The sequence below is a fragment of the Bombus impatiens genome, unplaced genomic scaffold (genome assembly GCF_000188095.3).
Source record: "Bombus impatiens unplaced genomic scaffold, BIMP_2.2 scf_0106, whole genome shotgun sequence".
NCBI classification, from domain to species: domain Eukaryota; kingdom Metazoa; phylum Arthropoda; class Insecta; order Hymenoptera; family Apidae; genus Bombus; species Bombus impatiens.
Window position 1 is genome coordinate 997,939 of NT_176525.1, and position 23,463 is coordinate 1,021,401.

A 23,463-nucleotide genomic window follows, 5' to 3' on the forward strand; every position below is an offset into this window, starting at 1 on the left:
GCACATGCGCACGCGCACCAACACTAGCGGTCGTGTACGCGTTCAGCCACTCCGATGAAAAGGTAAAAGAAACCACGTTTCCTCTACGCATCCTTTTCTTCCTTGGCTGGCAGTCGCACGCTACCACCGGCCGTGCTTTTCGTTGTTCGGTCTATCGTCGATCAACCAGTGTTCTCTTAGCAAACTTTATTACCACAGCGTTTCGCTCTACATATTTTCCATTCGGAATGTTCTACATAAATAAGCGGCCGAGGAAAATAATGCTTGTTATTTTCGTGCGCGGAGAAAGCTCGTTAAAGACTCACATAACTTCGTCAAATCTACGCGGCAATATGTACTTATTTTCTCGTTTGGAGAAAAGAACTCGTTTGTATTATGAATAATTTTTGCACTTATGCAAATTCCATACCCAAGCAGCGTGTAAGTGCAACTGCACGTGCGTTTATCGGTAGACCCGAAGCGAAGATCAAAGAAAAGTGACTATAGCGAGAGTAGATCGATCTGGAAACTCGTATCTTTTGCCCGAAACGAGCGAACGGAATCAGATTTTTTTTATCTTTATCACGCCCACTCTATTAGCGTTTCCGGACGATCCGGTTTCGCATACCGGTCTATTAGCGACGCTCAACTTTATTCGTCGCTTCTGTCTGAATTCGATAACGTTCGGGCCCTTATTCTTTCACCGGCAACCTCGCCCCTCTTTTCCGCGTACGTGAACTCCTTGCACAGCCGTCGCACTGGTGTGTGCACGTACACGTATCTAGCGGTAAGGTAAGGACGCAGACCTTGACCATGAATACGAGTTGGTGGATTGCATAACTATAGTTATGTGCGGTGGTACGGCGCGCGGTGGCTCTCCCTGCGACAGTAAAACGTGTCCGTGTACGCACACTACGGACTGCATGCTGCATGAGTGCGTGTGCGTAACGCGCATGTGCGCGCGCACACGTGGGTCGATCAGTGGCGAACGTCATCTGTGTATACACGCGAAACGACTTGACTTTTCCGTCTAAAGATTCAAACAGAACACAATTTATCGTCAGACTTTTAGATTTAACGATAAATTCAATATGCGCGTTAAAGTCGTTGACGGTGTCGTTGACTTTACGAAAATTCGAAGATTTAAATAATCTCACAAAAATTAAAAGGTTTAAATGGCTTCTTACTTATGTAATACCACCGATAATTGGCGATTAGATCGACGTATAATTAAATGCAGCGAAATGTCATTTAATCTTCCTCGGTGCTCTGGAAGATATCGATGATGAAAAATCGCGTACAATATCGTGCTATTTTCGTTGCTTCTTTATCACGTTTATGTTTCATTAAACATCTTTTCTTTCTTAGAATATCTCGCTGATCAGAAACGTGGATTATACAAAAGTTAATGAAATTGTATTAAGTATTGAAATCATATATTTAAAAACTAGATACATATTTAATATCTTTTAGAATATTATAGCCATTTCGAAGAGATCGATAGGATTAAGTAAATTATTAAATAGTATTTTATCAAATTAAATATATAATACGTTACCTCCATTATCCTCGATCGAATCTATTGATCCTATCCTCCTATCCTCGATCTCAGTTATTCAACGTTTCTACTTTTTCCTGCGTTTTATTTTCATCTGGTGTTTGCACATAAGACGAGAAATGTGTATGTATCGGCTGCGATACCACATACTGTCATCGAGTGCACTGCACTCGTCGGCGTGTCACGTACTCGCGTGTTCGCACGTGAGCGTGTACAAATGCGCGCGCTAACACACAGTAGCGAATCTGCGCACGCACGCACGCACGCGCGCTTGCGCATATGCGTACGTATACACACGTGCGTTCAGCGACGCGTTGAAACGGGCGGCATTGCGTACGCAGACGTAAAGGCTGCGACCTTGCCTTTAAGCTTCAAACAGCTGTTCGAGGCGTTGTTTTGAGCCTTCGTGAAATGGAACGCGAATGAACGCCGAGGGGTTGCGAGGCGTCGGCGGTGAGGGCGTCGTAACCTGTGGCCTCGAGATCGCGTTTACACTAGTGTTAAATCTTCGGGTCGATGTATTTTCATTGCAAATTCACTCGCGCTTTTACGCGCGATACGATCACTGGGTCGCATCGATTTCTTTCGAACCGATGATTCTTGGAAAATTACGCCTAAGCGTTGTTCGCCGAAGTCTGATTCGAAATGAGTTTAATTCTTCTAGTTTAATCGATGCAACGTTTTATCCTCATGCTCGTCAAGGTTGCTTCGTAAGGAGAATCGTTTCTGATTTTCAATTCTAATCATTTTTGTTATATGGATGTCGTCAGAAATTATGTAAGATTTCCAAAACATGTAATGTTGTATCTGATTAAAAATATTATGGGATTATGTTTCTTACCGTTCGTAGGAGTTTTGTCTTTTAACGATTATATTCTTTAACTTACGTATAACTGAAATAGCGTAATATCTAAAAAATATTAAACTAGCATGCGTAATTATCGTCAAGCAATTTTCAATCTTACAGATTAAATTTAATATCGTAACCAAACTTTATCTCGTATGTAACTCGCGTTTGTCACGTTCGGCTCGCAGTTCAATGACCGCGTAACGTTGTAAGATAAGAACTTAGTTTCTTATTACCCGTACGGCACTCACTGTTTATGTTATAAAGGGTAAAAATTATAAGGAATATTGAATTTTTCTCTCAAGATAATTTTTATAAAGTTGCTCAGTTATATCGTTATTATGTGTTACGTATACATCCGATGTTAGCAGGTTGCAGGGCGCAAAATTAAGAACTTCTATTCGTACAAATTAGTCATAAATCGGCTGCTATCGTATCGCCTTTATCAGTTAATTCTCACGTTTGGTTCTCCGAAAAAATCGAAGGGCCGAGTCCCCGCTCGGACCCTGCCATCAGACGTGAGTTATCGGTTGCACCACCCACTGGTCCTGATTTTCCACCCACTTGAACGCACTTCGTACCTGCCTCCGCATAAATTCTCTTCCTTTCTCTCTCTTCCTCTTTCCGATTGTTATCTGCAGGATGTTACGAGCTAAAGTTGTGCACGTCGAACATCTCAGACGAAAGAGAAAGTCCGCTTGAATTAAGTCGTCTCAGTTAAAGAAGATTTACTGGTAATTACTTTTCACTTAACGCTTGATGCTCGATTAATATTAATTTCTTGTCTCTTACCGTGTTAACGCATCGATATGTGTTAATCATGTTGTATCACGAAGTCTTTCCAACAGGAAGATTACGTTTGTAAATTCATTATGTCTTCTAAGTGGTAATTAATTTTATATCGTGAAAGTATAGTTTTTTAGATTCGACAGTTTGATAGTCGCTGACTATTCTTGATACGTAGTTTGATAACCTTTAGATGAGATTCGGTTGATCACTATCTGTCTTGCTGTCACGTGTAATTTGACATTTTCTAAATTGGTTGAATATCACTAAATAATGTTGTTCGTAATGTAAAAAAGGTAATTAGGAGATGATGTATGTAGCTATAATTACATAATGTCATAAATTATCTTTGACAGGGAAAATTTGAAAGATAGAAATATAGGAAAGTTCCTACAAGATTTTAAAGATGAAGATACACATGACAGCTATTATAAAGTTCAAAGTGTCTTAATGACGTACTCATTAATTTTCTCAATCCAGCTTCAACTCTAATATTTTTTGAAATAAATAACATGAGAATATGAGAAAGAACACGATACGATCATTAACGTTGGTCATTCAGTATCGAATGACAAAAATAGTTTCCGTGTAAATTTCCTCGACACTTGAAAATAGCCATGCTGTTATATAATGCACGCTATCGTCGAGGCTGGCTGATTTTCCACCTGCACGCAGCTAGTTCGAGTCGACGCACATAAATTTGCCCCACCTTCTCTTACGATGATTATCAACGGGAAGTTATTCGACGCAGTTTCACCTACGAGCACGCGTGATTCTCTATCGAGATGAGGACGACGAAGAAAATGAAGAAGAAGAAGAGGACGGAGGAGCAACAGTTCACGCGTATTCGTGATTTTCGTGTGTCGTAGTGGGTCGGCCGGTCGATCGTAAACGATCATCGGTCAGACGATGAATTCGACGCGAATCGACAGCTTTTGATCGGTCGATTCGTCGATGGATCAAGATAAATCGTATGGGGAGGGATGGGTAGGGGAAAAAGGTGGACTGTTCGCGACGATGGCCGCAGAGTCGATGGTTGTTGCGCCGAAGGAGAAGGGAAGGCTCATCAAAGAGGCATTGAACTCAGGATTCCGTGCGAGGACCACCGTGGAATAAGAAGCCAGCGACTTGCGCGATTCGTTCATTCGAGGGACGTGCGAATCACCGGTTTTCGCGCGCACCGCGTTCACCTCGTCTACTTTGACGGTCGAAGACCTCCGGTTTCGCAGGATGCCGAGCCAAGGCGGACATCTCTTCCGCTTCTTCGCGATTGACGGACGTTGATGTATCAAAGAGTTCAACGGACGCTCGAGAAACGCGAATCTCGCCGCGGATCCTCTTTTTCTCACTCTAATTCTAACACCAGGTCGTTTCTTTTTCTTTTTTACCATCGTTTCCTTTACCTGATCTTCCTTTTCTATCTCTAAACCTAAATCTCTCTCTCTCTCTCTCTTTCTTTCTCTTCTCTTTCTGTTCTCTTCTCTTTTCTTGTCCATCGAAACACCGAACGTTCTCTTTGCTATTTAGTTTCTTCGCTTAACTTGATCCTTAGTTAAACCTGTTTCCGATTTCGATGAGAAACTCCGTTTTGTGACATCGTTCTTGACAGTCACGAGGATCGTGTCCTTGTAACGGAAAACAGAGAGCCATCAGATAACGAGCGATGTCCATGAATTGGATTTTTCTGACCGTTATCTGGTACACCGGGGAAATTGCACGGAGCAGGAAGAAACTTTAGCGGATGGTTCGGTTCCAGTTGGAATAAATAGAAGCGTTTTGAACCATGGCGTTATCGATGCTGGGTTACGGGCCGTTTGGAATACAAAGGAGAAGGCGTGCTTGTTCAAATTATTGTACACAATGGCCGAAGGACCAAACAGGCGAATCACGTAGTTCTCGGATCAGGTATTCTTGATACGCCACGCTTGGCTGCAACTTAAGGTTTACGGTTAATTTCGTGCATTGGCGTTAACGTGGGCTTAATCATCTTCCAACTTCTAACTGCTTTGGATTTCGATTTACTGCTTAATTACCTGATTATAGATCATAGAATCAGCAGTGAATGCTTGCAAAAAAGGAAAAAGAAGGAAACGAGACAGTATTATTCCAACTGAATTAAGACATTATAAATTTTCCTCTGCCTTTTCTCATTTCATTGCAACTGCAAATCTCTTTCATTTGTCAATCCCAGCGAACTTAATTTAATTACTTTTAACAATCGATGATTTAACATTCAAATGCATTAATTCCAAATGTAGAAATAACAACAACATAAAATTATTCATCAGGCGACTTCCATAGGATCAAATTTTTGGAAGACACACGAAATTCACGTAACGTCGTATTAACATATCCATCATCGTATTTCTATACAGGCATATTATCAGCGGTAATTTTGCCAGTGACGTTGATAAAAATTCCACGACAATCAATAAGATCATGTAAGCATATGCATTATGCAACAGTACTTTCGACACGTTCCCGAAACACATGACTCATTTCCCTGGCCATTAATCATTTTCCGTGACGAACGCTTAAGTATTAAATACGACCAGGCACCGCTCGCGGAACGATCGAACGCGTCGTATGCAGAAAACGATAAACGTTGGGATACGCGGCATGTTCGCGTCGAGGAGAGCTACAAAACGGTCGATCATGCACCTGTCGTGACGCTGGTCACTGGCCAATGCACTTGATGCATTATTATCGAACCGAACAGACCTTCGTCCTCTTTGTCCGGCTCTTCTTCTTCTTTCCTTTTTCTTCCGCATCTTGCTCACTTTATCTTGCTCCTTGTGATCGCACGATCGATCGTTACTAAATACTTATACTACACCATCATTTATAGTTATTACCTGCACCTACGAACGCTTATAGCGAATGAGTCGAGTCTCAAATATTATCAGGAAATGATCGAAATTCTGAAGAACTATCGTTCTGTTTAAAATCTTGGATCAAAGTTTTATATGCAAGTAAAATCTTAGGTTGCTATCCAGCACAACTTGTAAAACTTTGATCGATCGATCACCTTCTTGGGAATTTGAATCAATTCTAACGCCCTACATAAATCCCGATACTTACGCGTATATCCTTCCTATAGTCTGATAAGCACTGTCCTTATCTACTGAAACGAGCAACGTATTGCCGATCAACGCGACATTTCGTGCGTAGGATAACGAGGGTTTGTTGCTCTGATTGGAAGAACGAATTTAGAGAAAGGAAGTCGCGCCGGAAAGGTGTGCAGGAGGAAAAGTTATGTGGAGAAAAAGTTTCGGACCGGTTCGTCTGGTTGTCAGGGATAACCGATCGCGACCACGTTAACAATGATTCGGTACAGGGCGTTTAAACGCGTGCGGTTGTCTATTTCCATCGGTGAAACGATTTCGCGTGCCACGACTTGCAAAATAAGCATCGATGACTTATCGTAAAGGCAGAGATGTTTCAGATACGTCGTACTTTCTTCCTTTCTCTTTTCGAATACTTTCCTTTCCTTTTGAAAATAATCGTACGACCGTGTATTATCGAGGGACAAAGTGTTAGGTACTTCATCCGGCTGACTTTGAGACAGATACGCAGAACTCGCGGACGGATTAATTATTCAGAGTCTGTCCAACTAGTTAGGTGATTACGACACGTTAGCAGATTATATAACAACTTTAAACAACATGGGTATAACATCTCGACGTAGTACGCACCCTCGATAACTTCCTTAGCAGTTTAAACGTTTGCAAAGATATGTAAACGTCGATTCGAGTAATTTAACACAGATTCAATTTGAAAGGCTATGGAAGTTAATGGATTTAAAAATAGCAGAGAAGCTCGGAGTATAGAGTAAGTAAAAACTCGTTTGAAGAATGTTGCGAAATATAATTAACGATCGTACAATGCTTTGTTTATAAATTCTGTGGTTTGTAACCGCGATGTTACGTGCACGCAGAAATAAATGTTTGGAAATTGTACGTAAATGAACCAGAAGCGTAAATAAATAAATTAGAAACGCACGTAATCTGAATAAATAAATCGCAAAGATAAATGAAAAAGAAAAGCGCATGAAAATAATTTAATCGAAGATACGGACAGAGAAACCAAAAACTAAAATAAAAGAGAGAATTTCTATACTTTTTTTCTAGCTTTGTACATTTTATAGCGTTCTATGACGTAGTCTTTCTTAATTATTTATTTAATTCTTGCCTGTCGCCTTTGAATTGCTTTCAGTTTTCGTTTTATCACTGTACATCGTCTCTACACCAATACTATTTTTCTTTCACATGGCACTTATCTCCCCTATAACGTAGTCACTATCTCGTATGTTTTTCATTAGATAGAATTCGTTTGAATAAATTAATTCGTTTTGATACGCATTGTTTGAATATTCTAATATCTTAATTATAATAAAAATCTGCGTCATACGCTGTAAGATGGATCGAAAAACAACATACTTTATGAATATACGCATCTACAATCGTACGCGTTCTTAACTCTTATCAAAACCTAAAATTCCAACGAAGTACTGAAACGTAGCTACAAACCGAAGCTATTAAACGCAACGATGAAAGCCCGATTCACATACGTAAAGCTCAGCGCGATTAGTATTGGCCGTTTAAAAGATTATTCTATTGTTTTTAATAAAATTTAAAAAATATAAAAATTTACAAATAAAACATTTTTTTTTAATTTCGCGTTATCCTATCAGATACATACACGAATAGAATTTTTCTAAAAAGGATTTATTTTTATACTTACTTTAATCCAACTTTACATTTTGATACGAGTGAAAAATACGCACAATGACAGATATTTGCATTTTTAGAGTACGTTACGTTTTGCTTGGTTTTGTAGTAAACGATGCGGAATTAGTCGTTAGTCGTCTCAAATGACAAATGACTCGATCGATAAGTTACGATCGAAGCTTATATATCGAAATTCATATTGAAATTCATCTTCAAGCAAGTTAACGTTAAAGTTAAATCGGTTGCCAGCCGATTGCGAATCACGGGAATCCGTCTATCGCAAGAAAAGAACAACTCTCGCGGATTAGCACGTGTTCGCGGCGACAATTCGTTACGCAACTGGGTCTAAGTGAATCCGCGACTTTCACGACGCGTCGCGTTACCGCGTGGCCATTTTCAGCGCGGCGATATCTCGTGGCGCGTCGCGGGTGATTAAGAGGTTCGGAAAAAGAAAATCCCGCGGCTCCCGTCGAGTCGTCCACGTCGGGACCGACGACTAACGACGACGATGGCTATGACAACGGGCTACGACGACGTGGAACCACGACGTGTGTGTGACGTTGCCACGAAGCTAGTCACCACGAGGTGCCTTAATATGGTTACGTAAGGAAAGAGACAGCCTTACCATGGCAGCCTTTCAGCAAGGCATGCATATACGATCGCTTGGTATAAGCCATAAGCGGTTGCGCGAACACGGAAGAGCTTGCATCTCCTTTACTCCCTTTCTGTCGTGTCTTTCTTGCCCCCTCATCCGTCTTCGTCTCATCGTTTCTCTTTCTTGCTTACGCAGTCTCTAATAGCCTGGCTGTCTCAACCGATTTCCTCGTCCCCTCTCGGTAACCGAAACGATCTGAACGATACGTAACGTACGACCGGTAAAGGGATCCAGGAAAAGATACATTCAGAAAATCAATCCAGCCGCTCGGGGCTCGTGCTGGGGCGGACTTTTTTCACGGCGAGGTCCATGGCGCCTCGAGACACGTCGTCGTAAATAACACGCGGAAACGGAACGAACATTGGTCGAGCGGATGGACGGCTGGCTACGACCGACACAACCGGCCCAAGTGAATTCAAAGGAAAATGTCGTAAATAATATGAAGCCAGGACACAGTGTACAGCAAGGCGGAAAGTGAGAAAGATGGTTCGATGGACGTTCAGCACCTGAATATTCCAAGATCGTCCTACCGTTTCACATACCAGCTTCGATAACGCGGATCGCAGGCGTACGAGCTCACCAACTAACGCAGCAGCCCCGTCTGCAACGGTTTTTCAAAGTTTAAGACAGATTTTACGCGCTTCTGGAATTCTTTGAAGAAACTACGCCGCGCAGCGTGTATACACTGCCGTTTGTACATGCAGGCTCGCTGGTCCTCAACGTGATTATTAATTTAGATTGTCAGGGAAACGACAGATTTGAAGAAAATACGAAGGAGTTTTGATAAATTACGAATCAACAGACAATCCTTTAGCGCATATTTATGTATTATACATTTCCAATCCATCTTATTTTTCCATATGCTTATACAGAGAAGCAGGAGTGTACAGCCGTACGCGAAATGCTGCGTATAAATCTGTTGTCTAGCAACGTTGGTTTGTTCATGATGGTTTTCCGGTTCGCGTAATTGGAGCCCGTTTCTTGTCAAACGGTTTCCTAAGGCCGATTAGTCAGCGGTGTTCGTAGCTACCGGCGTCTTCTCTTTCCTCCTCTTCTTCTGCTATTAGCGAAGGATTTAAACCGATTCGTTGATTCTGCCTAAAGTGTCCGGATAGGCCAGGCACCAAGGGATTCCCGCGGACGTATAAGGTATCCTGGACATTAGCGGCGGTGGAAACGCGAATCCATCAAGGTATCCATCTAAGAAACGCCTGGTATCCCATTTCTGCCATTCGTTCTACGCCGTAGGAACGTACATTTCAGTAGCGTATCATCTTGTACTAATGCAGAAGCCACTTGCCGCCTTTACTCTGGGGAGAGAAGCTCACGTAACGCATTCTCTCTCCTTCGCCTTCTTTTTCCATTTAAACTCTCTTCCCTGCAACTATTTGCCCCTCTCTCTCCTCATTTCTCTTCCCGTTTCTCTCTTTTCTAATTCTATTTTCTTGCTTTCTCGTGCTTTCTCCCTTCTTCTTGCTTTCTCAAGTCTCGCATTCTCTCTGTCCTTTACCTTTTTCTCCTTCCCTTCTTTTCCCCTATACGCCATGTAACAAGGATGTGCAGGTGTGCAAAGCTTTCTATCTTTGCACAGCGTGCACACACGCTCGGTCGCGGGCACGAACGTGCGGCTCCGAGGAACTCGCGGATTCATACACGGTGTGCCAGCGTGGAATCGCACGCGATGCTCGCCCACGAGAGGCACACAGCGCCGGCCAGCCGGCTCGATCTCTCTCGATAACGGGCCGTAGCGGGGAAAACGCGGAATTAATCCTCCTAGCGTTCGCTAGATATCATCTTCCTCCTAGCGATCGTTGCACGCCCGTTCACCAATTCAAGTTTCACGGAAACAGTTTGATATTTCAGGCGCGTCGAACCGCCGAGAATCGTTTTCCTTCGAAACGAATCGTCGTGGCTGTTCCATGTTTGCTCGATTGTTCTTCGATTTTACGTCCGGCGCAGGCGAGCGTCCCGATCTCTTTGTAATCTTACGAAGATGACGTCGTTGCGATTTGGTAGCGTCCATACAGGTACGAGAGTTCATACGCAAAACGATGGATCGAGGCTCGTTTTTCAAGTTGCAAGAAATTACAATTTCCACTGTAAACGTCCGTAGACGTGGCATATTCGGATTTACGATCGCGAAATAACTAGAATTCCTGACAAATCTGTCGTCGTATATATCTGGCGTTACTTATATATATCTTACTGTCTTGCTCGTCGAATAACGCTAAACGGCAAGCTATTACCGTATCTATGTAGTTAAGAGGGTGGCACGCAATTGTCACACCCTATACATTCGTCGAAACGAGTGAGCACGCGCGTGCGCATGATGGCGCGTGATTAGTGTCCCTCTGCGTCGTCTGCGAACTTACGCCGCGCCGTGATCCATGGCCTGTCCCAATCTATGCTGCTAAGGCAAAAGGAAGCAAAGCAAAACGCGGGCAAACACTCGGCTTAACCCAGTGAGGGGCCTCGGCTACCCAGAATAACTTGTTCCGCATTGCATTATTAGACGGTTATTTCGGAACGCGCTTTACGACATTTCCTTCGTAGAAGGACCTCGTCTCCTTTCGTCCCGTCCTTTCCCTTCGCGGATCTCTCTCCAGAGAAAATGAAATTTTTTCGAATCGCTAATTCGTTCTCTCCCCTCCCCTCTTTTCGGGATGCTTTCTTATCTTCGTGTTAAACTTTATCTTCTATCCGCGATTTTCTCAAATCAGATATTTTACCGCCTCAACCTGCTATCTTTCCTTCGAAATATCCTCCATTATTTTTTATTATCCGACATATCCTTCGTGTTCGTTGTATATGTCCCTCGTACGTCATTTCTTTTTATTACGTACGTTCCCTTGTTTCTTTACATTCTCCACGTTCACCATTTCTCTCAAACAAATGTATCAAATAGCTGCTGCGAATAACAAGCAAACGATTCCCCCAGAGATCGCGTATCGAGTATAGGTATATTCGTTACAAAGACGCGATCGTTGCAAGTAGCACGGGAAGTGCTCTCGGCTTCGAGTGGTATCGCGATACTCGCTAAACTATCCGAATTTCCGGTAGCACTCGACGGCCAGTTGGAAAGAGCTTGCTCGGTTCGAGTTGGCGAGTCGAACGTCTTCTCTTTGTTCCGGGATCCCTCGAGTTCGTTGGGTTGGATACATGGGTGTGGCTGGCGCGGATCTATGGGAAATGGCAGAGGTTAGAAACCGTGTACAGAGAGCTTCGACCAGCTTATACGCGCACGTATGCACAGATCTGATACACGCGCCGGTTGCTGGTATAGGGCATTACGAGGCATCCACGGTGCTCACCGCGGGCAAAGGCCAATTCGAGTACAGGCACGACGAGACCGCGAGTCCTCTTCTCCTCGTCTCTTTTCGAGCATCGAGCTGAGACTGATGAGAAAGTACAGCTTTCCCATAGACGGCGTACTTTGAGAGTGCGCTGCGATAAAATTTCCGATTTGGACGATTAACCCATAATTGGTATTATTGTGTCGTAGACGATCGCAAAGGTTTGCTTGAAGTCAGTGGTCGATGTTTATGTAAGCTGACATTTTTACGAATACGATCGAGCAAGAGCTTTGTTTCACTCGGTGAATATCGTAACGCTTTTCACATTTATATATTTTATCGTTTATCGCGTACTTTCTGTACATTTTCGTATCTCTAAATTTTTCCGACCAATCAACAGAAACGCTGTTACACTGAGGCTCGAGTACGACAGTGTCAAGCTTTCTATTAAATTTTCTCCTGTTATCAGTTATCGAAACGTGGAAGCGTTTGGAGATGGTTAAACGCGTCTTCTATTCCATTTTGACAATTCTGAACGTTCCAGTTTAGGAATTTTTAAATCATAGAACCGATGATTCTCACGAATGTTGAATGACGTATGAAATATAAAAGAGATGGCCATCGTTCTATTTTGAAAGGTAATTTTCCCGAAGATGTTAATTAACGTTCGAATGGCATAATAGTATCGTTTGAACGTGTTGGCACTGTGATCTAAGAGTACCATTACTGCCGCAGCGACCTTATTAACGGGCTGCTATATTTGGTACACTTGATATATCGTGTTATATATTACAGTTTGTTCTGTTATTGCTATGCAACTTGTGGGCCTCGCTTTCGAAGTGAGAGTTGCACGCGGTAATTGTTCAATGATACGAATTATCGGGAAAAGCGACGTAAATATTTCTTGTCTATTCTTGTTGGGGATCTGGTATTCTTGTTTTTTGTAGTTATGCAACGCTCCAACGATGTAATTTATATTTATATCCTCGATGAACCGAAGAAAATAAATAAATCTATTTGCATCCATCTACTTTTGACCATTAATTCTTTCTTCAACGATATGTACATATGCGTCGACTAGTTATTCAAGTTTTGTATTCATTTTGGAAATTTCAAATGTACTTTTTGGTATTCTTAAAGGGTAAAGCAACATATTTCTTTCCTTTTCTAATATCCAATTATTCGGATATAATTTCAAATATATTTATGGAAACGAATATATATTTTATTAATTTGCTTTCTCACATTCTGATCGATCTATGCTAAATATACGCTATATTTCCGAACTAACTTAAAGCAAAGTTAAAGTTAAAATACTCCTTAAAGACACGAGAGACTTCTTTTCGTTACAAACGCCACATTTCAATTTGCAAATAGCAAAAAAAGAAAAGAAAATCCTCCGTCATTGTTCCTTCACTTTCTACATGTAACGCTTATCGACCGGTTGGATGCTAGCGGTAGCCTAAATCTTAAGATTCCGTGCAAACTATTGATCGAAGAAATTACCGATAAAATCCAAGCACACTCCTCTGCGAGAAACATTTTTCTACGTTTACAAGGAAAAGTCTTCCCACGTTAGGAAGAACTTGTTTGAAACTACAGACTCTGGAACGCGACTAATAAATAATTAAATTTAACGTGCAGTGTTTATAAATCGTTTAAAAAGTTGCACGAATTGCTGCGTGATGGTCGTTATCAGCGGTGATAAATTTTGCAAGTGAAAGAGATATGAATCGCGTCGCGGAACGGTAGGTTTGTGATTTCCATGGCTCCACGTTTTTCTTCTTTCCTCATCGTCGACCCTCTTAATACACGTTCGAGGTCGTAGACGCCACATATGCATTCCACAATATCTAGATGACATGACAAACGTCATTGCGTTATGCGTCTTGGGAAGAAATTGATATTAACCCCTTGACTGGTAACCAACGTCTACAGTCGCTTGACGAAAGTTGTCACGGTCTACCAACAGCGCTTAAAATTGGCTAATCGGCGCTACTGAGCTCTAACTTAACTTTATTTATAACGGAGAAATACTCGAAATGTACACAACGACGCTGTATCTGCGAGAAATTGCCATTTCATTTATTTATCGTTGCGCTTTAATTAAGAAGAATTTGCAAAAACGATTGAAAAGATGTTTAGAAAAGGACTAGCAAGTGAAAACGGTGATTCGATCGCATTGCATTGGAAATTCTGTTTTCCGTTTCATAACGTTAAAAATATCAAACCAGCCAAAATAACTGGTATCATATTTTTGCTTTTACAATTAATAAAAATATAAAAGTTTCCTTTCTTGATAATATCTACGTTTACTTCTGACGAGATAGAAACGCGATTATACACCTTGTATATACCTATTAATCTTTGTCATATCGCTTTAATTCTAATTAATTACGTATACAATAAGCTAATTAATGAAATTACGTCGGAAGACAATTAATCACCAACTATTAATTCATCGCTGTCAGAATCTTCATCGTTCTTGTCAATATGAGACTAAAAATACTTCATTTATTGTGATATTCGTTTTAATTTCATTTCGCCTCGATTCTTTCCTATCTATCTGGATAAGATACAATATTTCGGATATTTTCTCATTAAAAATCAAATTAGCATAAATTCAGTGTATATGTCAATATATAAAATATTATGCGCTCAAATTTTCACCATCCTACTGCTCTAATTTCTGTAATACCATTAACCGGAGTAGTGGACTCTACGCATACGATGTATTTACACGTATTATATTTCCAAAATTCTACGTATATACATACGTGTAATATTTTGCGAGAAATTTGTTCAATGTACCTCAATCGACGATTAAAGGACGTAGGTTCGCTGATAAACCAACCCGATAGTTTTCTTACACACTTTGCGTCTATATGCTTTCAATGAATGCTCCATAAACGATGTTTCACTGTTAATTTTTGTATGCGTGAACGTGTAGTAATTTAAAAAAGATTACGACGATACATATTCGTATTTAATTTTTACTTCGAATTTGTAATCCTGTCACGCCAGTGTTCATATTTATCTAGGTTTTTCGTTCTGTGTCGTTTCAGTAGCGACGCGGGTCAATTGGTTTTCGGTTGCCGTAATTGTGTTTCCAATTGATTTACACCGATTAATTTAATCGCCTTTATCGACTTGGTTTTTGCTACGATGTCCCTAACGCGTTAATTCCTACTGACTTGTTTAACACGACCAGATTTCTAAATGAATGTGAATCGATTTAACCTGCTTTACGACTTTATTGTATCGATGCTACGTCGCGCGACACGACATTAACTGCAAGGCTAATGGTCGCGTAAAAGCTTGTTGAAGATAATTTTCGAATTTCGTGAAGTTAACTTCGTACCGGTGGATTAATCACGAGTTCCAGTAATAAAAGATATAATGGGAAAGAGGAAGTTTGTAGAAAGTTTAGAAGATAAGCGACACGAAGAAGCGCCATAATTGTACGAACCAGAATTTATTTATTTAACAAGAGGGATTTTTGACGAAAGTAACGAGAGGAAACGTTTTGAAGAGCGAATTTTTTTTTTTACCTCGAGTCCGTAGAAACCGTAGAAATAAACGCATCTGTCTCTACGTTCGTTATAATACCGCGAAATATTACTGCGAAATGTTTGCCCTCGTTTACGTACATTTATTATATCACAGTATAATCAACTCGTTAATCAAATTTCGTTTCATTTTCGTTAAAAGCGCATAATATCACGTTTACATGTTCCGTGGATTGAAATCTACTTAACTGAAATTCATTCGTTTATACCGATTTTTATTTCCGCGATTATAGAAGATTAACCAACACTGTGTCGTAATAAAATATCGATAAAAATCAACGTAATAAACGACTATCTCGTTCATTTCTTGAGAATATTTCATAGTCGAAGATAATTAAGAGACGCGCGAGTTTATAAATTTCGTCGACACATCGTGACAATGGAATCGAACTACTCTCCGAGAGCATAGAGTAATCCGTAGCTAAAGGTTAACGGGTTAATACTACTTCGAGATAGCTCTCTATACCGGAAACTTCAAGATGCTCGCCAATCAGCTTATACCAGTCGACCTACCCAAAACACTTCTTCGATCATCCAATCCGCAGGCATCTACCTACGTGCAATAATCTCCGACGAGACTTAACGCGTGTTGCTGGCGTGTTGTTTAACTACAGTGTGTACCATTCGCCGCATGCTCTTAACGACTTTGTCATCGTCGCGACAGGTACACGGCGGGCAGCGTTTAGCCTAGCTCGAGTTAAGTTCCCCCTGTATGTACCGAACAGCGCATCCTAGAGAAGTAACTTCTTCTTGCAGGGCTGCATTTAATAAATCGACGTCGTGGCGCACGTTCGCGGTACGGCAGCCGAACCCGGAAATCAGGACGATCTCGTGTTCACGGTGGGTCCTTCACATGACGTCACGGACTGGTTCTACATGTTTCGCATGTGTGAGCGCATACTTGTGCTACACGTAGGTACGAAGGCGCACGTAGATACACGTTAAAGTGATAGAGAAAGAGAAAAGGGGGATGGCGCGCCTTGAAGAGGAACAGAAAGAGAGAAAAGGCACACGTTAAACGGAGAGAGAAAGAGAGGGCAGGCGTACGTTGAAGAGAAAGAGCACGACAGAGAAGACAAGCGTTAAATAGAAGGAGAAAGAGAGACAGAAGACACGCGTTAAGCGCGAAAAGGATGAGAGAGAGAGAGAGAGAAGGAGGAGAGTTGGCTGGCGATCGTTCGGGTGCCGGAGATCCAGGAAACTGCAGCTGCAGCTGTGAGCAAACGCGAGACCGGTCATCGAACGACAACACCAGCGACGGTGCCGGCGACCAAACGTAAATTCTACCAGGTGAAATATAGACAAACCGAGGATACGAGCATGAAACACCTGAAGGAGAGACGAGGATCCGTGGAGGTGGGACCGGGTCGGGATTTATCGCGTACTCGTCAGTAGAGACGCGAGAATAATGTCCCGTGTGCTCTCGGCGCCACTTCATCTGGCAATCCTTCTTTTTTCCTCTTCTTTCTTCTTTTTTTTTTTTAAAGGGGTTTCTCACGTTGCTGGGAGATTTTCTGCTTTGAAAGATGGAAGAGGGTGGTTTGTTCTTGTCGTCGATGCGGTTCAGCTGGGACTACCGCTTGAGCGCTTGGATATAGCAGGATCCAGACTCTTTCATTTTCTTTTTCTTTCAAGGTTTGGTACATTTTAAATCTGTCGAGGAATAGCGTGGTCCGTATGTATACGATTAGTTGTTCGTTAATCCGGTCGCAGTTTCAAAAGTTGCAGCGAATCTCTTGACAAAACTTTGTTTCATACCAAACCAAGATATCTGTCTCGAAAAGCGATTGACCGGGAATTCTGAAACGCATGATCAACGTTTCAACGAATAATCGTGGAGAGAAAGCGCGCGGAAAGATAGGAAACGAACGGTTATCGAGACAAAAGGAAAAGAAAACATCGATCATCCCGTGTTATTTTCCATGTAGAGAAACTGTTCGATTTAGAGCATCCGGCGGATTAGCCATGAAAGACGTAGGGAAAAACACAAGAGGAAACACGCGAGGCATCGCGTTCTTTCATCCGTAAGAACGTCGTTGGAACGAAGGAACGCGTGAAACCGAGAGACGAAGAGGAACGACTCGTAAAAGGAAACTTGAGTCTATCGAGAGTGGAAGGAGAAGGAAATCGAAGAAAAGGAGAAGAGAGAAGGGGCAGGGGAGAGAAATTAAAAGGGAAGAAGGAACGAGCAACGAAGAAGGAATGGAGAAAGAGAGAAAGAAGCGTTACGTAATGCTGGGTTGCGAGGGATAGATATAACGAGTTAATTACACGACTCCGATCTCTGGGATCAATGCACCGCGGAGAAAACGAAAAAAGCGCGGATAAGGAAGAGCCGAGGGAAGAGGGAGAGACCGGATCGAGAGAAGATCGAACGTACGACCGATCAATGACGAGATTCGTCGTGCATGCAACGAGAACAAGCGTCAAGAGGTTCTACGCTTAAAATTCAAGGATTAACCTTAGGATTCATGCTTCGAGGCATCACGTGGAAGACTAATGGGAACACGTCGTGGCTATCTAAGTTCGTCGTGCTTTCCTTTGGGAAATAATTCTTCGAGGATTAACGTTTTATACGAACCGATGTGAAACGATCAATCCAACGATCTTCTTTCTTATTTCACGTTTCCTTTTTAAATATCTGATTCCTTCGCTAATCCAAAATCAATTATTCTTCGACAGCAGTCTCAAGAACACGAACGATCCTCCAGATAAGAGAAACAACGTACGTTTCGTATTTTTTAAATTAATAGCGTCCCTCTCATCGAGTCCCAGCTTGGTCTTTCGAGGGTTAATGGACCGAACTAGGGCTCTGTTCCTTTGTCTCCGGCTCGGTTCTTCGCTTAGATTTCAGGTTGATTTCACATTAGAACCGATGACTCGAACTTTGACACACGCGAACCTCGCTCTCCTACGAAGATCTCGTATGTCCCAAGGCTCAAAGCTTTCCCGATCGGAAGGAAGGAAACTCTGCGATGGAATCAGAAATCTGATATAGAATGTTTGCTCTCGACTCGCGCGACATAGTTCGCTAAGAATACAAAGCTCCTCAAGAACTTTCAACGTTTTACGAAGGAGGATGCTGTTTGGAAGTTTTTAAGCTCTTGATTAGTCCGTTCTCGAGATTTGTCTCCGACTTATTCGCCTTGGCAAAGAGGTAGTCGAGAAAGGAAGAGAAGCAAGCGATCTTCCAGGATGAAATATTCCTCGCTTCCGCGGCTGGCGTGCCGCAAACGTTAACTTTTCCGCACGAAATTGTCCCGACGGACACACACACACACACACACACACACACACACCAGAGATAACGAGAAGTATAAATTCCGAGGGAGGATGGGTTCCTGTAAAATTGCAAGAAGATATTCGCGTGCGCGTGTGCACTCATCTGTATCGATACATATACACGTTGGGTTTCGTGCGTGCAAACGTTCCTCGTTGGTGTACACGCGTGCATACACAGTGTTCACGAAGTTCGTGCGCATATTATTGAGATCGAGCAATTTCGAACGGCCATTACCAGCTAGCATGCGGAAGTATATTTGCAAATGAAACACAAGAGAGAGAGAGAGAGACAAGAGTAGTTCTACCGATCGGTTTTGTGAACCGTGAGGTTAACCTCGCTGATCGACCAGATATTTATACGGTTGTACTGGAACAGAGGAAACTGTGAATCGCATGGTGCCGGTAGTTTTGTTTGGCAAAGAATCCATTTGATCAGCTGTACCAGGAAGGATAAACGTACCAGGAAGGATATACTTGACGTATTTTATTATGCTGCAATTTAATTGTTTAAAAAAGAAAAAGAGGAAAAAGGAACAGGAAAGAAAGATACAGAACAACGTACAGAAATTACGTTTCATATTAAGAAGCTTCCCCGTTCTAATTGCAAAGATAAATAAGAAAAGCGACGGTCGCACATCCCTCGTTATTAACATCGAATTACCAAAAACACCGAATCTTTTCCTTTTTAGTGGACTGTAATAACTATTAAGATACTAAGGCGTCAAATATTCATTTGGCTTCTCCTTGGCACTGTGCTTTCTGCACAGCTGGCATCGAGTTGGATCGTGTTTTCGCGTTGCCTGCATTGCGCAACGCATTTTGTAACGTCTCCAAACGCTCTTCAGATCTGGAGGATTCTAGCAATCAAGATTGGAATCTTCTTGACAGAGTTATTCGAGACTCTCCTTAATCGCTTCATTACCGTCTTCATAGTCTACGATTACTTATTTACGTTGTCGTTCGTTCTATTCTTCTTTCACGCTATTGCTCACTGAGTAAATTTCTATTTCAAACGCAGGACCGAAATGCGAACGAATTGTATAAAAGACATCTCCGATGCTTTTTCATTTCCTTTGTATAAAAATTGCCTTAGGTAGACATTAATGTCAACGTAAGCAATGTTAAATAAAACAAACGATACGCATACACACAGTACATACACATACTCGTATGCATTCTTCTTTCGAAAATTCAAGCTTATTTCGAAATAAACTTCTGCCTTCGAAATTATTAATTTTTTCAATTCCTTTGCGAGTATAAACAGATCGCGCAAATATTTCCATTACTCGTGACGATGACTGTTTGCAGAGACAAGACTATAAATCTTGTCAACATTTAAAACACATGTGTTACAGTTTCTTCTTCTCTAACGTGATTGATATCAATTGACGATACGAGAAGGTTTAATAGGTAATATTGGTTCGTAAAACTTCAACTCTGCAGTCTCGTCATTTCATATGTATCAATCTAATATGTTTTGACACGCACGAATTCAAGCACGAAAAATATCTGCAGAATTTTTTCACCAAATCATTTTCATAATCACTGACCCGTACGAAATTTAAAAAATGTTCACTCTAACGAACAAATTACGCGATAACGCAGACACAATCTCTGGCCGTAACATAGAAAGAAAAAAGGAATATTCTTGCAAAACTTTCAATAAATCTGCTTCGCGACCAAATGTTTCCTGAGCTACACAAAAATTCCTTTTCGTCAACTATTCGTAGAAGCACACCTTTTCCGGTCTTCTCCTTACGAAAAGTACATAAGCGACCAAAATTAGAAGCAATTTCAAATACGATATTGCTTACACGCATCAGTCGTACAAGGCTTACACTAACAATAAATCGAAAAAGATAATCCCCGTTCAATGAGAATTCAGATCCATTCGAACGAATTAATCTAATGGTTCGGAATTAATAACGATACTAAATACTCGCGCTCCACCATCTCTAAAATAAACAGGACACCTTATGTATGAGGTTTTCTCGGGGATGCGCGCGCTCTGCCTCGGGCAGCATATGTGCAAACGATTTTCTGTTGAACGGGTCCCGAGGGGATTTGACTTACGTTCGAGGCAACCCCTGTTCATAAATCTGCGCGTTGTAATGCCCGAGGCGCAATCGCAATCACTTTGTGGACGGGGCCTGTGGAATGCTTTATGGCCGAGTTAATACCGATATCAGGTATCCGGCTGTGCACCGAGCCAACTCTTCCGCGGGATCTGTCTCTCGCGCGTTTTCCGCTTTCGTTCTCCTACCCTCTGTTCGTCTCTATCTTATTCAATCTGTAGCCGTGGCCATCGCGATGCCCGCTAATTTCATTAACTCCGATCAAAGATCTACCTTTGATCGCTCGTTTTCATCTCCGTGTGCACAACGCGATGGCGAGTTACGTGTTTCACGCAATCCTGTTTCCTCGTAACGTTGAAAAAAACGAACAGATTCGTTTCAAACGAATACGTTTGACGAACTTTCTATCTTCGTAATTCGACTTCTTATGGAATCTCATTGGATACAGGTGAGAGCGTAGCGTTTATGGAGCTTAATGTTTAATGGATTAGTCTTGATATTTTTTAACATTTTGTCTTTCATATAATTTGATTACAGTTTTGTAGATTCGTGCATGAAGTTGTAACGCGTAAGAGAATGTATCTCATACGGTGTGGAATGACATACATTACGAATTACATAAAGCAGAATGAAAGTTTTCATACCTTAACTTTAGTAAAGAAAACGCCTAAAAATCGTATCTTATACCTCCGCTATATCGATCATATCTGTTAAAAAATTCTTTTCTCCCGTTCTCAGTTCTGTCGAGAATATTCCGATATTTTATCAATTTTTGTATATTATTAATAAGATTCCGAGCAACTAACTCGCATAAGAAGATCACAGGTATCGCTGTTGGTCGTTAATTTGTCACTGCTTTGTACAATTCACATTTACGTACTGTTATTACAAAAGACTGGAAGTAACTAACCTATACTTATATATCTACGTAGATAGCTATCGTTACAGTTGTATCGATAAAACATTAAAAATTCGTGTACCTCTAAGGCATTGTACGAGTATAGATTTTCTAATACGTACATTGTAAAAGTTTTCGCCGCTGAAATATTTTTCGACCATTTCTCCTGCCAACTTTCGAACACGTAAACAGAAGTTTTCAAAGCGTCATTTTCCCAGGCGAGAATCTACATTCAGCCGGTGTTTAATCGAATTCGTAAAAATAGAAGAATGATTTTCCAAGGAATTATAGTTTGTATAGCACAACATAACACGGTACATGGCACGCTCGTGTGATGCTCGTAGGAATATACAAGTACTCGTTAATTAGCTGTGAATGAAATTACAGAATTGTATTATGCGCGTACAAGCATAGGGGGAAAATTCATGTTTGTTATTACCACTTATCTACATCTAATGATTTCATAAATGCTATTTTATTCTCGTGCTTCTAGCAAGCGCGTATACTCAGCTACACCATTGCACCGTGAACGACTATACCGATCGTATATTTCGTTGCAAATCGATATGAAACAACAGAATCATACAAAATGATCGAAACTTTTCTGATTTATTAACATTGCTCGATTTTGATCGAAAATATGTTGCTTAGTGGTACGAATATTTAAGCAACAGGTAAAACATTTTATTATACATATAATTTATGTAAACTGTTGCGTAGGATTTTTTATTTGAATCGATAAGATGTACTCGATCGTTGAAAACTCTTATTCCACCTTTGTCTCTTAATCGTGTCTATTATTAATTAATTGTCTATTACGTAGACATTTTGAGCGGAGAAGGTACTTATCACCTAAGCTTATCGATCTAAATTAACGATAAATCGCTTATGTAGATGCAATAATTTGCTTACTTGGACATTCTCAGTCTACTGCATCGTTGTATTTGTAATAGAATATTCATTTGTAAGGGCTAAAATAAGTTACATAATTTCACTTTATTTCCAAATGGAAATAAGAGTAAAAATCCTTTGAACGGCAATGAACAGAATTTCATTCTGTTAATTAGAAAGAACACGTTAACGTAGGAACTTATTTCTCATTTCTGAAAAAACACTTGTTTCCGAACGTAACATTGCATTTACGACAGATCAACGTTTTAAATAATTACACAGTTAGTCTTTTCATATCCTTTAATTCTACGCCTGAAGTAACTTGTCAATAAGAAACGACTTGGTTAACGGACTAATTAACATATTTATAGACGGCGAGGTAAAATTACAATTTCAAAGCATGTAGCCAGTATATCATAATCCAATCGATATCAACGTTACACTGTTACACGAGTTTCTCACACGACGGTTGATACAAAGTAGAACCTCGAGTAATTACGTTTTCACGTGCGATTTATTTCCAATCAATTTCGGAATATCAATCAATTTTCGAATAAAACTTTTCGATAAAAGCGTAACGATTTCTCGTATTCTCTCGATGTTTCTTCCAGTCGATCGTTTTCCATTGCTCGACATTTTGATCAGTCGATCGTTTCGTTAATTCGTATTCTGATAATACAGATTCTGTTTTACTTTTCCTCGGCTTTTCCAACGACTGACAATCTTCTTTCCTTCGGAAGGGAACATTACGTTTTCATCGAAGCGATAATGTACTCGATAAAGGAAAAATTATAAACGAAAGGGCAAGGAAATCTGAAAGGTAGTTTGCCGGTTCTATCGAAAGTCCTTTGAAGTCAAAACAAAATTAATTGTGAATTTAACGTGTTTATAACGTCGGCC

The 23,463-nt window shown here is 41.0% G+C and overlaps 1 protein-coding gene across 1 annotated transcript in view; it reads left to right on the top strand.

Annotated features, from left to right (window-relative positions):
• Window positions 1–23,463, top strand: part of LOC105680235 (ecdysone-induced protein 78C-like) — a gene marked incomplete at its 3' end in the record, with an annotated part of 111,550 nt that overhangs the window by 32,208 nt on the left and 55,879 nt on the right. The gene's annotated exons all lie outside the window — the stretch shown is intronic.